Raw genomic sequence first — 12,435 nt, 5'->3', positions numbered from 1 at the left:
GAGATTGGTGTATATTTATTGGACGGTTGAAAATGAAAGATATCTAACGGTCCTGTTTCCACGAACCAGTGTCGATGAATCAGAGACCGGGGATTGTTCAACATATCTTGTGTACCATTCTGACGACGCGGATTTCCTGCGCAAGGATTATAGGTGGGGTCCACTGCGATGTTTTTGAAAAATCCAACCCGTTCATCCATATTTCGAGCTCATTTTAGGGCATGCGACCAAAAATAAAGGTGGACCCAAGACTCAAATGGGCCACACGAGAGGAAACAGTTGGAATTCAGTGACCACCGTTGAAACATTTATATAGCCACAAAAGTTTTGTATCGGTGTAAGTTTTGGTTGTTTTCAATTTATCTCAGTGAAAATAACCTCATAAACGGTTTGGATGGAATATAAACATCAAGGTGGAGCCTAGAAAGGTTTCAATGGTAGGCATTCGTTTCCCCACTGCTTCATCTCCTATGACCCACTTGAGTTTTGGATCTACTCATTTTTGGTCCTAGGTTTTAAAATGAGCTCCAAAAACGGATAGAAGGGTTAGATATCTCACAAACATCACAGCGGGCTCCACCCAAAATCCTTGGGTAGGAACTTCATGGGGAAGGCTTTCTCGCTGGAAATCTGCGCTGACTCGCGACAGTGGGATGTACAGGACGCTGTTTGGTACTTGCCATGCCTGTAGACCGGGGGGACATATGGCGACCTGGTGGGTTCGCCCGTAGGTGATGGGTCTCAGTTGAGTAAGTCCAGACCATGTTACGTTAAGGTGCTATGACGTGGGCCATAGCAGATGGAAAACTGAAAAAAGAATTTCCTATGTCGAAGCATTCGTAGGATCTATCTTGATGTTTATTTACTACTTAAATTGTTCGATCAAGACACTTAAAAGTCGAAAATTCTAAATTTTTACTAGCCTTGATGGCATTGAAATCTGCTTAATGGTATCGAACTTGTTATTAATAGATCTATTGATTTACTAGTTTAAGACATCAATCAATAATTTCCACTAGGATGAAGTGAAAACTTGAAAAACTTACATAATATGTAACTTTTGTGAACATAAAAATGTTTTAATGGTGGTCATTGAATCCCCACTTGAGTTTTGCATACACATTATTGTCATTTTTGGTTGAATGTTATAAAATGATTTTACAAAATGGATGAACATGGCGAATTTCTCACAAACATCAACCTAGTGTCTTAGCTTAGCTGAGTAACCTACTTCAAAAGGCTTCCGCAGGAAATCTGCGTCCGTGCATGTATATTGGGCCAAATAGCTACTTGTGAAAGTTGATGGGCCCCTCTTTGCCAACTTACCTTTGCACCACATTGAAATGGCGCCTATTGCATCGCATGTAACTTTGTACCTATATCATATTGAGTAAAGTATATGAGCTATAGAGTGATGTGTGTTTCATCCATGCTGTTCATTTATTTTTCTAGCTTAGTTTAAGATGTTAGCCAAAATTGAAGTGGACCATACCACAAAAAGCAGTGGGGATTGAGCACTTGCCATTAAAAACTTCTCGGGGCCAACAAAAGTTTTTGATCAAGCTGGTATTTTTGTTTATGCAAACGCGTTCGTGTGACTTATGAATAGCTAGGTTGGATGTTAAATAAACATCACTATGGGCATTAGGATGGTTTCAATGGAGGCTGTCGTTATCCTCAATATTGTTTCCTTTGGTGGGATCATTAGAGCTATATATACATGAGTCAAGTTAGTTCAAGCAACTCATTCAACTCGCCTCAACTCGAAATTTTATTCAGACCGAGTCAAGTTAGTTTTTGGAGCTCAAAAAGAAATTTCGAGCCGAGTTCGAGCTTGCCCTAACTCGAGTCAATTCAGCTCAAACCTCAACTCGAATCAGCTTGGTGACTCGGTTATTTTATCTTGATGCTGCTCGTCAAGCATTTGATGAAATGACAACGAAGTGTTGTTTCAGATGGATGCATTCTTCATAGAATCAGTTGGTGGCAAGGGATGGATATGAAACAAATCACTAAAAAAAACCTTTATACTATAAAACTGCCATTATATCTTGTTTTTTTATACTACTTGCTGAGTATTTGATGAAACTCCTGTGAGGTGTTGTTGCTGTTTTGCATTCTATGAAAGATTGAAGATGCATTATATGTGTTTGAGAAAATGTCTTATAGGCTCGAACTCTACTCAAAGTAGCCCAAGATGCTAACTGAACCGAGCCGAGATGGCCAGTCAGGCTTGAAAATCAAGCTAAGCCGAGTTCGAGTTGGGGTTAGTTGTTAGCCTAGTCGAGGTGAGCTGTGCCAAGCTCGACTCGGATCAACTTGTGTTCAGCTCTGGGGCTAATGCCCTAAAATGGGCGGAAAAATTGGATGGACATTGTGGATAACACACATGCATCTTGGTGGGCCTTTTCCCATCAATTAGATTATCAAAATCAAAGATCCTTATTTAAATTCCTCCGGATAATTTTCACGAATCAGGTGGTTTGGGTAACTGAATTAATTTGATTCGGGTACTGAAGTCGTGCATATGATTTGAGCGGTTTGAATTAAGTTGCAACCCGCGTGTACATTAAATGTGCAAAAGCCTCTGCAAGTGAATCTGGTCGCCTTTTCAAATTTCCACTTACGTTCACACGATAAGCTTGGAAGTCGTGCATATGATTCCTATTTTTTCTTTCTTTCTTTTTTGCTCTTTCTTATCATTTTCAACTTGGTGAGCAGCTTAAAACAACTCTATCTGACACTATTAAGTTTCACGTTCAAATTCAGATATTGTGTAACCACCATTCAAGCAATTCAAAAAGAAAATAATAATAATAATAAAACACAGTAATATTATATTAAACCACTCCATCATTTGGCTGTCACTCAATGCTTCTGGTCATCATCTTTCATATTTACTTTCCAATCTTGTGCCATATACGAATCCTTACCTTCTATGAAATAAAATTTAAGAGACGTATATAGGAAGAAATCGCATACAATCAATTATACCTTAGTATATATACGTTGTAGTCTTTTACAGTTAAATCAAATTTAAAAAATACCTAAAGTTAGATATTTATCAATAGATAATGTTACTCCAATACCTGCAATTACATGAGAGGGACGGAGCCATAGCTGAAAGATATTAATCTGATATAAGATGAACCAATGTTAATTATCAGCGATCGAGTAGATGAGCCTGATATTTTAGGACAGAGATCTCCACGGAGGGCCTACCTTCTATGTTGGTATTGGGCAGATGTGGGCCCACATGATATATACACGACATTCAATCCGTACATCAAGGTTAAAAAAATCAGCCTAAACCAATACTATCAAGTCGAGAGAGCAAGACATCCAATCCATACATCAGATACCTCGATTCATGCTACCTCTAGGGCCCAAAAATCAGCCCAAAGCGAAACTCCGGTGGGCCCAACTGAGTTATGGATCGAGCTTTATTTTTGGGCCCCAAGAGTAACCTGAGAGGACGAGTGTGATGGACGGTTTAGATGCACATAAAGTATGTGGAGACCACATCATTTCCGTACTACCGGATCACACCTCAATTTAAAAGATGGCGTGGAGTTTTAAGTGATAGGTACCCAGATAAGATCTGGAGAAAAACTTTAATAATCTGAAGAGTGTGATCGGTGATACGCAGGCACCCAGAAATTACTTGGAAAATAATGTACACGTGGCATAAAGTACATTCAAATTATGGCACCCGTTCTAGATAGACAACAATAATAAAATAATTATTTAATTATATGTTTATGAGATTGGTGTATATTTATTGGACGGTTGAAAATGAAAGATATCTAACGGTCCTGTTTCCACGAACCAGTGTCGATGAATCAGAGACCGGGGATTGTTCAACATATCTTGTGTACCATTCTGACGGACGCGGATTTCCCCCGCAAGGATTATAGGTGGGGTCCACTGCGATGTTTTTGAAAAATCCAACCCGTTCATCCATATTCGAGCTCATTTTAGGACATGCGACCAAAAAATAAGGTGGACCCAAAGCTCATATGGGCCACACGAGAGGAAACAGTTGGAATTCAGTGACCACCGTTGAAACATTTATATAGCTGCTAAAGTTTTGTATAGGTGTAAGTTTTGGTTATTTTCACTTTATCTCAGTGAAAATAACCTTATAAACGGTTTGGATGGAATATAGACATCAATGTGGAGCCTAGGAAAGTTTCAATGGTAGGCATTCATTTCTCCACTGTTTCATCTCCTATGGTCCACTTGAGTTTTGGATCTACTCATTTTTCGTCACTGACGCAGGGGAGGACGTGAGGTCGAGCACTGTCTTCCTCAAGAGGATAACTATTCCGAATCCACGGAACTTCTCTGGACTCCTCACAGAGACTTCTCGAATCCATGAGGAAAGAAAGCAGAAAATAGAAATAACTTCTAATAAATTCGAAATTGATTAATGAATGATTAAAAACGAGTTTACAACCCTTTAAATAAGGGTATCAAGCAATGGGAAAGAAATCATAATCAAACTACAACTCAAACTCCAAGAATCCGCGACTTACTATAAATAGTAAACTTACTATTTATAGACGGTCGTGATGTCTACTAGTGCGCAAGGTTTTCGGCCAAAAATAGTAAGTGTCTTATTTGGCTTCACCAAACCGTTCCCCTAATTATTCTAAACTCTTTTCACGTTGGGCGCAACTCCTAAAGCCCAACGGATGAAGAGTTATAATCAAACTAAAACTTACTATTTATAGTAAAAACGGAATTAAAACAGAGAAACGACCATCGATCAAGGGATTTTTCGCAATTCCGGGCTGCGCAACTCGGCGTAGCAGGGTTGGTTGGCTAAAGTAGCTCGTTCTACCCCAAAATCATATATTTTACGTCAGATAACTCATTCCGGATTGCGAGATACGCCCGATTTAAGGTCCGATGGTCCGGATCCCTTCTGTCATCGACCGGGCCTTTTCTGATCCATCTTGGCCATGAAACTGTCTGCGACCCGCTCTACATCAGTCTTAGGTCTTAAAATGAGCTCCAAAAACGGATAAAAAGGTTCGATTTCTCACAAACATCACAGTGGGCTCCACCCAAAATCCTTGGGTAGGAACTTCATGGGGAAGGGTTTCTCGCACGAAATCTGCGCTGACTCGCGACAGTGGGATGTACAGGACGCTGATTGGTACTTGCCATGCCTGTAGACCGGTGGGACATATGGCAACCTGGTGGGCTCGCCCCTAGGTGATGGGTCTCAGCTGAGTAAGTCCAGACAATGTTACGTTAAGGGGCTATGACGTGGGCCATAGCAGACGGAAAACTGAAAAAAGAATTTCCTATGTCGAAGCATTCTTAGGATCTATCTAGATGTTTATTTACTACTTAAATTGTTCGATCAAGACACTTAAAGTCGAAAGTTCTAGATTTTTACTAGTCTTGATGGCATCAAAATCTGCTTAATGGTATCGAACTTGTTATTACTGGATCTATTGATTTACTGGTTTAAGACGTCAATCAATAATTTCCACTAGGATGAAGTGAAAACATGAAAAACTTAGCCTGATATGTAACTTTTGTGAACATAAAAATATTTTAGTGGTGGTCATTGAATCCCCTCTTGAGTTTTGTGTACACCTTGTTTTCATTTTTGGTTGAATGTTATAAAAATGATTTTACAAAATGGATGAACATGATGAATTTCCCACAAACATCACAGTAGGCCCAACCTAGCATCTTAGCTTAGCTGAGGAACCTACTCCAAAAGGCTTCCGCAGGAAATTTGCATCCGTGCAGGTATATTGGGCCAAATAGCTACTTGTGAAAGTTGATGGGCCCCTCTTTGCCAAATTACCTTTGCAGCACATTGAAATGGCGCCTATTGCATCCCATGTAACTTTGTACCTATATCATATTGAGTAAAGTATATGAGCTATAGGGTGATGTGTGTTTCATCCATGTTGTTCGTTTATTTTTCCAGCTTAGTTTACGATGTTAGCCAAAATTGAAGTGGACCATACCACAAAAAACAATGGGGATTGAACACCTGCCATTAAAAACTTCTTGAGGCCAACAAAAGTTTTTGATCAAGCTGGTATTTTTGTTTATGCATATGTGTTCGTGTGACTTATGAATAGTTAGGTTGGATGTTAAATAAACATCACTATGGGCATTAAGATGGTTTCAATGGAGGCCGTCATTATCCTCAATATTGTTTCCTTTGGTGGGATAATTAGAGCTGTACATGAGTCAAGTTAGTTCGAGCAACTCATTCAACTCGCCTTGACTCGAAAGTTTATTCGGACCGAGTCAAGTTAGTTTTTGGAGTTCAAAAAAAAATTTCGAGCCGTGCTTGCCCAAGCTCGAGTCAATTCAGCTCAAACCTCAACTCGAATCAACTTGGTGACTCGGTTATTTTTATCTTAATGCTGCTCGTCAAGCATTAGATGAAATGACTCAACGAAGTGTTGTTTCAGATGGATACATTCTTCATAGAATCAGTTGGTGGCGAGGAAGGGATGGATATGAAACAAATCACTAAAAAAAACCTTTATACTATAAAACTACCATTATATTTTGTTTTTTATACTATTTGCTGAGTATTTGATGAAACACCTGTGAGGTGTTGTTGCTGTTTTGCATTCTATGAAAGATTGAAAATGCATTATATGTGTTTGAGAAAATGTCTTATAGGCTCGAACTCTACTCAAAGTAGCCCAAGATGCTAACCGAACCGAGCTGAGTTGGCTAGTCAAGCTTGAAAACCGAGCTAAGCCGAGTTCGAGCTGGGGTTAACTGTTGGCCAACCCGAGGTGAGCTGTACCAAGCTCAACTCGGATCAACTTGTGTTCAGCTCTGGGGCTAATGCCCTAAAATGAGCCGAAAAATTGGATGGACATTGTGGATAACACACATGCATCTTGGTGGGCCATTTCCCATCAATTAGATTGTCAAAATCAAAGATCCTTATTTAAATTCCTCCGGATAATTTTCACGAATCAGGTGGTTTGGGTAACTGAATTAATTTGATTCGGGTACTGAAGTCGTGCATATGATTTGAGCGGTTTGAATTAAGTTGCAACCCGCGTGTACATTAAATGTGCAAAAGCCTCCGCAAGTGAATCAGGTCGCCTTTTCAAATTTCCACTTCCGTTCACACGATAAGCCTGGAAGTCTCCTTTTCGCTGCGCCGTACGTTGCATTATCAGTTTATCACTACCTTTTCGGGAGCGGATTGCCTGTGATGCAGAATATCTCTATGTCCAGAGCTGTGTAGGGCCCACAGAGATGTCTGTGATAAATCCACTCCGTCCATCCGTTTTCAAAGACCACAATAGGACGGGATCTAAAAGTCAGGCAGATCCACCATACCACACGAAATAGTGGGGATTGAACGCCTGACGGTTACAGAAGTTTTTTATCATGATAATATTTATTCCTAGAGTTTATCTGAGTGTTAATAATTTTATGAACGGTTTAGATGGCATATAAACATCATGATCAGCTCCAGTAAGGTTTCAACGGTGGAAGTTGTTGTTCCCACTGTTTTGTTTTGTTGGTGTGGTCCACCTGAGTTTTAGATCTGCCTGATTTTTAAAATCCCACCCTATTTTTCTCTTTCAAAACGGATGGTCGGAGTGAATTTGTCACGGAAATATCTGTGTACCCAACAACCCCGGCCACAGGCAATCCGCTCCCTATAATTTCATGGTTTAGGACTCCAACGTGAGTTTAGCACCTGTTTGAAATGGTGGTGACACAACCTCCTCAGACGTTTGACTGACTGACAACTATCCAGACCACCGTAATGGGGGTTACCGTTACCTTTGGGGCACCTTGATGATTTGTTGTATATCCACACCGTCCATTCATGTTTTTCCAGTACATTTTATACATAGTCCGAATCTCAAGTGGACCAAACTATAAGAAACAGTAGCGATTGAACTCTCTCACCATTAAAAACTTCCTAAAACCTATGGTAATGTTTATTTGTCATCCAACCTATTAATAAGGTCAAACAAACATGAATAAAGGGGAAATACAAACATGGGCTTGATCCAAAACTTTTGTGGCCCACTAAAAGTTCTTAATTTTCATTCGTCACTGTTTCAAGTGGTGTGATCCATCCGCTTCCCTATTGTAAAATTTTTAGATCCCATCATGAATTGGTACATATCATGTGCATCGATAAACGTGATGAGATTGATCACCGTCTTCCTCAAGGATAACTACTTCGGACCTACTGAGCTTCTATAGGCTCCTTATAGAGACTTTTCGAATCCAAGGGAAAAAAGTAAGAAAAGTAGAAATTAAATTCTATAAAATTCATAATTTGATTGATGAATGAAATGAATGAGTCTACAACCCTTTAAATATGGATACTAAATCATTGGAGAAGTTTCAGAATCAAACTACAACTAAAAGTCCTAATTTTCGACCAAAAGTAGTAAGCATGGCTTCACCACGTTGTTCTCTTAATTACTCTAAGCACTTTTTACGTTGGCACAACTCTTGAAGCCCAATGGTTGAAGAGTTATAATTAAATTAAAACTTACTATTTATAGTAAAAATAAAATTAAAATAGGAAAATTGTCATCGATCTGATGGTATTTCACAGATCTGGCTTGTGCAACCGGGCTAGTTTGGGTAGCTAAAGTAGCTCGTCCTACCCCCAAATCATATATTTTACATTAGATAACTCATTCTGGATTGCAAGATATGCCCGATTTAAAGTTTGACGGTCTGGATCACTTTCGTGGTTGACCAGGCCTTTTTTGATCTATCTTGGCCATGAAACTGTCTCCGGCCCGCTCTACATCATATCATCTGATGAATGCTCATCAAATGGATGATTATGTTCCATCCACATTTGGGCAGGAGTATTCTCAAGGTCTGGATTGCCCAGCAACTATGCCATGCGTTCATTTGGAGAGTCACCAACATGTTTTAAATGGTGCAAAACTAACAATGGGTACTCAAATCTCTTGTGAGTTTATCACAGGTATGAGTAAGAACCCATATGAAGAGCATGTATGGCATGAATTTCATATAAAACACCGTGGGTCCTCCATTCAATCAAGGATGATGTTTCCTCCCAACTAAATCCCTGTTGTGTGGCCCACCTAATTCACTAACAGAATTTATGACCCGTGGAGTAACATCCATTGAATCATGCATGGGTTAAATTCTTTTCATGCATAACCCATGCCCTGACAATTATACAAAAGCACTTCAAAATTGAAAAAGGCTAGTTAGGGTGTGTTTGGATGCACTTGCATAAAAGAAGGTTTTTGCAGACAAGGTTTCAGGCTTCCTTGGTTGATTTAACTAAAACCAACATTCACTGAACCATGGGGCACATAAAAAACCAACATCCTTTTGGATGATGTCAAACATGGAGAGCCACCTGATGGGTGACTTTAAAAAAAATCTAAAGGGCTTATTTGGTTGCTTGTATTTGAAATGAATTAGATTCCAAATCAAAAATATACTTAAATCTAATGTATTTGAAATTTTCAATTATGCTGTAATTGAAATATATAGAAACCCAAAGTTTCTATTTGATTAACTATGTTATGGAAGTATTGGAATCTCGTAATATATTCATAAAAGCTTGAATTTAATTAATAAATCATCTACAATGTTTCAAAATGGTGTGTGTGTAACATTGTAGACAGTTATTATCATGAACTCATTAAGATATAAACTTTAATTACAATTGAGGTAATTCCAAGCTTAAAGTGGCCCACTAACATGAAAATGTTCACTTTTCAATAGGTTCAATAAATTTCAGGATGAAGACAATCCATCTAGGGCTAAAGTGATGTGCACGTCAAATTCACTCCTACCATTAGATGCATCATCCAATGTTACACCTAACTTGTGATTCAGGTAGGCACACCAAAAGAAATGCTTGGGAGAGAAATGTCCACCCTTGATTTTTTTATAGGCTCACTGAAATAATTAGTGAAATGCTTATCTAGAACTACTCGTGAGAATTCGTGAGTGCTTTTTGATACGTGATTTGGCCCAAAAATCTGAACAGTACACGGATGCAGCACCCCATGAAACCACAGGGCCTAACTTTTAACTTGATCTAAAATTCCGGTGGATCATGGCAAAAAGAAACAATTATCTTCCTTGATTTGCCTCTCTTTGCTATGGCCCACTAGAGTTTTGGATCAAGCTGAAAGTTAGGCCCTGGAAATTTCATGGGTTTCCACATTAACTGGAGTGTTTGGATTTTGAGCCCATGACATGTGTACAAAGGTGCCCATGAGTGCTCGCCTAAGAAGGTGCATAGGTGAGCATGACTCGTGATAATTATATGAAATCCACTCCAACCATTAGATGCTACATGAAAATTTAGGTTTGGTTTTAAAAAAAAAATCCCACTTGTGATTAAGGCGACCCACACCAAGGAAAACAATTTGGAGGGTTCACCTTGCTTATAGCTGTTTCCAATCACGTAGTCTACTGAAATAAAAAATCGAGCTGATTTTTTAAACCCTAAGCCTAGTATGGGGTTAAGCACCTAGTGGTAAGAATGAATTTCACCTAAGTATTCAGTGGGGCCACCTGTGTTGCTGGCCCATGCCAACTAGACACTACAACCTCTTTGAAGGAGGAACTGTCCTTCTCAATTTCGAAGGTCACCAACACTTCGAAAGAAAGCCATAGGAGATGATGAATATGAAATCACAACATTTTATTGTGATTTCAAATCATTACTTTACAATGATTTAGAATGCATTCACAATTGTTTTGCTGCCAAACACTGAAAGATGGGTTTTGGATTTGGAATGCACTCAAATCCAGGCAGTCAAACGACCATAACTATTATTAAATCTAATCATGTTGTAGATGGCCATTAGAGAATTTATGTTAATTATCCAGTAGTTTTGTACACGGACCCCACTTGATCATTTGACTGGATGGGTGTGCATCACCTGATGGATGGCTTGGATGTGGGCGGTGATTGCTTGTGACATCTGTGGTAGGGAGCTCCTGCAACATAAGTAGGTGAGGCCATCCTAATGTTTGTGAAAAATCCACCTCATCTATCTATTTTAAGACATAAGCCAAAAAAAAAAAAGAAGACAGATTGGAAACTCAAATGAGCCACATGATAGGAAAAAGCAGTTAGCGAAATGACTAACACTGTAACTTCTCCGAATCCAAAACTCAAGTACCCTGAAACTTCTCCGCATGGGCAGGAAAAAGCAGTTAAGGGACCGTTTGGGCGGGTGGATTGGAAGGGATTGAATGGTATTAGGTTGGATGGCATGGATTTCAAGGCAATGATGGTATTGTCAGGATTGTCTTAAGATCCATGGGATTGCTATATCGAATCCGTTTGGCACGCCTGGCCAATCCCAGGATTAAACCTTCCCATCCCTCCCAATCCCTCGAACCAAACACGTCCCAGGAAAATTTGAACAGATTAATGTGGATTGGATGGGATTTAAAGGTAATGATGGTGTTGTCAGTGGATTGTCTTAAAATCCATGGGATTGCTATATCCCAGGATCAGATCACCCAGTCTGTTTGGCACACACGGCCAATCCCAGGATTTAACTTCCAATCCCTTCCAATACCATCCAATCGGCCCCTAAGGAAATGCTACTGTTGGAACTTCTCTAAATCCAAAACTCAAGTGGACCGGAGTGAGCCGAAGCTTCTCAATATTAAAAACTCAAGTGGACCACATGGCAGGAGAAACTAGGACCACATGGCAGGAGAAACTAAGTGGACCACATGGCAGGAAAAAGTAGACAGGAAATGCCCACCGTTGAAACTACTCCTTATCCACTAGCACTGTGGTTTATGCATGCCATCCCAACCTCCAAACCATTGATAAAACATTAACTTGATCCACAAAATGAAATATTAGCTTGATCCAAAGCAGAGATGGATAGGATATGGGACCCACCCAGATTTCTCACAAACATCACCGTACCCTTCTATTGGAAGACCCCACACATAAGCATTACATCCAAACCGTTAAATAAAAAGTACGAAAGTATAGATTTGATTTTGAATTGTAGGGGCCGCGCGTGCACGTACCCCCTCTACCACAAATTATGTCGTGCACTCTCCTACTTGAGGAGATGCTAAGTCAGCACTCCTCCTAAGTGCAATGGAGGCCACTAACCTAGGCCCTGGGTTTTCTTGATTGCCCAATCAACCCCGTCCAGATAAGTATGATTCAACGGTCACCATCTCTTTTCTTTTCTAACCCTCACTCCTTTCCCATTATTTAGTCTCTATTCAATGTGGGATTGATACCTTGGCTTCATGTTATGGTACATACTTGTGTACTAAAAAGTTGTATACATTGCATACGTCTAATCCAAATAACCATCCAAATAGTGGGCCACAATATAGAGAGGCCATGAACCAAAATTTACATTAAAATGATGTTTTAAATGATCAATTGGTGGGCACATAATGAATGGA

The 12,435-nt window shown here is 39.6% G+C and overlaps 1 non-coding gene across 1 annotated transcript; it reads right to left on the bottom strand.

Moving 5' to 3' along the window:
- Positions 1-12,020: 12,020 nt before the first annotated feature.
- On the bottom strand, positions 12,021-12,181 carry LOC131244760 (U1 spliceosomal RNA). Its single transcript, XR_009170538.1, has one exon. It is a non-coding gene; the product is annotated as a U1 spliceosomal RNA (small nuclear RNA).
- Positions 12,182-12,435: the final 254 nt, after the last annotated feature.

This window comes from Magnolia sinica, chromosome 4 (assembly GCF_029962835.1).
Source record: "Magnolia sinica isolate HGM2019 chromosome 4, MsV1, whole genome shotgun sequence".
Classification (NCBI taxonomy): domain Eukaryota; kingdom Viridiplantae; phylum Streptophyta; class Magnoliopsida; order Magnoliales; family Magnoliaceae; genus Magnolia; species Magnolia sinica.
The sequence above is the reverse complement of the archived record's forward strand: the minus strand, read 5'-3'. Positions and strand labels throughout refer to the sequence as shown.